Here is a 5,313-nt window from a genome sequence, read left to right as displayed (position 1 = left end):
TGGACGCCGCTCACATCAAATTCTTTTCAAAGGTTTCTTATTAAACGATTTTGGAGATCCGTTTCGATTTACTGTGTGCTGTACTGCATAAAATCTGTGAACTGGAGAACACACATCCACCTATCCAAGCGAGTATTCCAATAATACTTCGCTGTGGCCGAGCGGCTCTAGGTGCTTCAGTCCGGAACCGCGCTGCTGCTACGGCCGCGGGTTCGAATCCTGCCGCGGGCATGGATGTGTGTGATGTCCCTAGGTTAGTTAGGTTTAAGTATTTCTAAGTCTAGGGAACTGATGACCTCAGATGTTAAGACTCATAGTGCTTAGAGCCATTTGAACCATTTTGAATAACAGTTGAATTTATTGCCATGTATTTTAGACCTGTAATCTTGAAATTCCAACAGGTTGTACATATCCAGTACCCATAGTAATCTACAACGCTTTATTTATGCATGCGGTTCTAAATCATGTTAATACAACTATTGTTAATATTAATGTAGAAATACACTGAAGCGCCAAAGCAACAGATACAGGCATGCGTATTAAAATACAGAGATATGTAAACAGGCAGAATATGGCTTTACGGTCAGCAACGCCTATGTAAGACAAGATGGTGGTGGTGGTTAGTGTTTAACGTCCCGTCGACAACGAGGTCATTAGAGACGGAGCGCAAGCTCGGGTTAGGGAAGGATTGGGAAGGAAATCGGCCGTGCCCTTTCAAAGGAAACATCCCGGCATTTGCCTGAAACGATTTAGGGAAATCACGGAAAACCTAAATCAGGATGACCGGAGACGGGATTGAACCGTCGTCCTCCCGAATGCGAGTCCAGTGTGTGTAAGACAAGAAATGTCTGCCGCAGTTTCTAGATAGGTTACTGCTGCTGCAATGGAAGGTTAACAAGATTTAAGTGAGTTTGAACGTGGTGTTTCAGTCGGCGCACGAGTGATGGGCACAGCAACTCCGACGTAGCGATCAAGTGGGGATTTTCCCGTGTGACCTTTTCACAAGTGTACCGTGAATATCAGGAATCCGGTGAAACATCAAATCTCCGACATCGCTGGGGCCGGAGAAGGATCCTGCTACAACGAGACCAACGGCGACTGACAAGTGCAACCCTTCCGAAAATTACTGCAGATTTCACATATTTCAAAGCTAGGCCAACACGTGTCACCATGAGAAACATTCAACAAAACATCATCGATATGAGCTTTCGAAGCCGAAGGGCCTCTCGTGTACTCTTGATCACTGCATGACACAAAAGTTTACGCCTAGCCTGGGCCCGTCAAACCCTTCACTGGACGGTTGATGTCTGGAAACATGTTCCCTGGTCGGAAGAGTATCGTTTTGTATCTATCGGATGGACGTGTACGGGTATGGAGACAACCTCACGAATCCATGGACATTGTATGTCAGCAGGGGACTGTTCAAGCTGGTGTAGACTCTGTAATAATGTGGGGCGTCTTCAGTTGCAATGATATGGGACCCTTGATACGTCTAGATACGACTGTGACAGATGACACGTACGTAAGCATCCTATCTAATCATCTGCATCCATTCATGTCCATTGTGCATTCAAACGGACGTGTACACTTCCAGTAGGGCAATACGATATGCCCACACGTCCAGAATTGCTACGGAGTGGCTCCAGGAACACTCTTCTGTGTTGAAACACTTGCACTGGCCAGCAAACAGCTCAGACATGAACATTACTGAGGATATCTGCTATGCCTTGCAATGTGGTGTTCAGAGGAGATCTCCACCCCTCGTACTCTTACGAATTTATGGACAGCCTTGCAAGATTCATGGTGTCAGTTCCCTCCAGCACTACTTCAGACATTACTCGAGTCTATGCCAAGTCGTGTTGCGGCACTTCTGCGTGTTCGTGGGGACCCTACACGACATTAGGCAGGTGCTCCATTTTCTTTGGCTCTTCAGTGTATAACAGAACATTGAAAGTATAGTCAAATAAAACGACATCAACTAAAAGAAGTATAATTAAGGTTGTAAATAAAGAACTTCCGGCTTATATTACTAAATCTGTTACTAGCAGCCTTAGAAAAGCTCGAGGTTTGCCGGCTAACTACAACTATATCTACACCTACATCTGCTGTTGCTACACTTTTCTACATTGTCCTCGTGCGTGGCTATGCAATCTCCGAGTCTCGTATTACTGTGTGGGTGGGCACTGAATTATTTTTATCTTCGTATCGACCAACTACGATCAAGTAACAACTTCAGTTCATCTTCTTTCTTTCCCACTTTTCTGGAACTACATCTTCTCCCCATGTTGTGTTTTCCTTTTTTCATATTTTACCAGGTTTCTTACATCTTCCCCTTGGTACCATTCTAAATTCAGTATTTTATTCTTAAAAATGTTTCTTTCTATTATTTCCCAGTCTTCGAAGTTGTTTCTTTCCATTTCTTTTCTTATTTCTGTAATATATGCTACTTTCTATTTCTTTTCCTAAAAATACAGGAATATTTGTTTTCTCAGTATTTTCTCATTCATTGGGCAGAGGTATCCAAGGAACATTAATTTTCGCTTTGATGTATCTTCTGAGATATTCCCTATATTTTATTGGAGCTCTTTGATACCTCTCATTTTCCACCCATCTGTAGTTTTTGATGCACCCATTACTTTTCTAATAATACGTCTTTCAGTTAACTCTGCTCAGAGCGCCCACTGAATCTTAAAGACTAAAAGTTAAACAGTTCCCTTTAGATATTCATTATGCAATCATATGAACTGTAGTCCACAAGTTCTGGTCATTAACAACTGTTTGCAGATCGCAGTCTAGTTTTATATATTTTCTCTCTACCTAGAAACGAGGAAACTGAAAACGTCTAGATTAACAGAAACTTTCTCCCCACATACACAGATTGATGCGTTCCTGCCTTCTACTCGATTGAGATGTTTCGGGTACGGATCATGGCTACAAATAGGTGCACCATAACTCGCGTACGCGCGATGTCAGGCACACTGAACCTGTACCTAATGCTTGGAAACACTCCCATTCTTATAACTTCCAGGCTCGTTTTTTTTTTTTTTTTTTTTGGGTCATCAGTCTACTGACTGGTTAGATGCGGCGGGCCACGAATTCCTTTCCTGTGCTAACCTCTTCATCTCAGTGTAGCACTTGCAACATACGTCCTCAATTATTTGCTTGACGTATTCCAATCTCTGTCTTCCTCTACAGTTTTTGCCCTCTACAGCTCCCTCTAGTACCATGGAAGTCATTCCCTCATGTCTGAGCAGATGTCCTATCATCCTGTACCTTCTCCTTATCAGTGTTTTCCACATATTCATTTCCTCTCCGATTTTGCGTAGAACCTCCTCATTCCTTACCTTATCAGTCCACCTAATTTTCAACATTCGTCTATAGCAACACATCTCAAATGCTTCGATTCTCTTCTGTTCCAGTTCTCCCACAGTCCATGATTCACTACCATACAATGCTGTACTCCAGACGTACATCCTCAGAAATTTCTTCCTCAAATTAAGGCCGGTATTTGATATTAGTAGACTTCTCTTGGCCAGAAATGCCTTTTTTGCCATAGCGAGTCTGCTTTTGATGTCCTCCTTGCTCCGTCCGTCATTGGTTATTTTACTGCCTAGGTAGCAGAATTCCTTAACTTCATTGACTTCGTGACCATCAATCCTGATGTTAAGTTTCTCGCTGTTCTCATTTCTACTACTTCTCATTACCTTCGTCTTTCTCCGATTTACTCTCAAACCATATTGTGTACTCATTAGACTGTTCATTCCGTTCAGCAGATCATTTTATTCTTCTACACTTTCACTCAGGATAGCAATGTCACCAGCGAATCGTATCATTGATATCCTTTCACCTTGTATTTTAATTCCGCTCCTGAACCTTTCTTTTATTTCCATCATTGCTCTCTCGATGCACAGATTGAAGAGGAGGGGCGAAAGGCTACAGCCTTGTCTTACACCCTTCTTAATACGACCACTTCGTTCTTGATCGTCCACTCTTATTATTCCCTCTTGGTTGTTGTACATATTGTATATGACCCGTCTCTCCCTATAGCTTACCCCTACTTTTTTCAGAATCTCGAACAGCTTGCACCATTTTATATTGTCGAACGCTTTTTCCAGGTCGACAAATCCTATGAAAGTGTCTTGATTTTTCTTTAGCCTTGCTTCCATTATTAGCCGTAACGTCAGAATTGCTTCTCTCGTCCCTTTACTTTTCCTAAAGCCAAACTGATCGTCACCTAGCGCATTCTCAATTTTCTTTTCCATTCTTCTGTATATTATTCTTGTAAGTAGCTTATATGCATGAGCTGTTAAGCTGATTCTGCGATAATTCTCGCACTTGTCAGCTCTTGCCGTCTTCGGAACTGTGTGGATGATGCTTTTCCGAAAGTCAGATGGTATATCGCCAGACTCATATATTCTACACACCAACGTGAAGAGTCGTTTTGTTGCCACTTCCCCCAATGATTTTAGAAATTCTGATGGAATGTTATCTATCCCTTCTGCCTTATTTGATCGTAAGTCCTCCAAAGCTCTTTTAAATTCCGATTCTAATACTGGATCCCCTATCTCTTCTAAATCGACTCATGTTTCTTCTTCTATCACATCAGACAAATCTTCACCCTCATAGAGGCTTTCAATGTATTCTTTCCACCTATCTGCTCTCTCCTCTGCATTTAACGGTGGAACTCCCGTTGCACTCTTAATGTTACCACCGTTGCTTTTAATGTCACCAAAGGTTGTTTTGACTTTCCTGTATGCTGAGTCTGTCCTTCCGACAATCATATCTTTTTCGATGTCTTCACATTCTTCCTGCAGCCATTTCGTCTTAGCTTCCCTCCACTTCCTATGTACTTCATTCCTCAGCGACTTGTATTTCTGTATCCCTGATTTTCCCGGAACATGTTTGTACTTCCTCCTTTCATCAATCAACTGAAGTATTTCTTCTGTTGCCCATGGTTTCTTCGCAGCTACCTTCTTTGTACCTATGTTTTCCTTCCCAACTTCTGTGATGGCCCTTTTTAGAGATGTCCATTCCTCTTCAACTGCACTGCCTTCTGCGCCATTCCTTACTGCTGTATCTATAGCGTTAGAGAACTTCAAACGTATCTCGTCATTCCTTAGTACTTCCGTATCCCACTTCTTTGCGTATTGATTCTTCCTGACTAATGTCTTGAACTTTGTCAAGGCTCGTAAGTGTCTTTTATTACAAGTATGAACTCCCGTCATCTCGTGCACTGAATCATAGTGTCTCTGCCCTAACCAATACAACGCTGCCTGTGAAGTACACATCCCGAGAATCACCAGTAATCCTTCG

The sequence above is a fragment of the Schistocerca serialis genome, chromosome 2 (assembly GCF_023864345.2).
Source record: "Schistocerca serialis cubense isolate TAMUIC-IGC-003099 chromosome 2, iqSchSeri2.2, whole genome shotgun sequence".
Taxonomy (NCBI): Eukaryota; Metazoa; Arthropoda; class Insecta; order Orthoptera; family Acrididae; genus Schistocerca; species Schistocerca serialis.
This window is presented reverse-complemented; position numbering follows the sequence as displayed.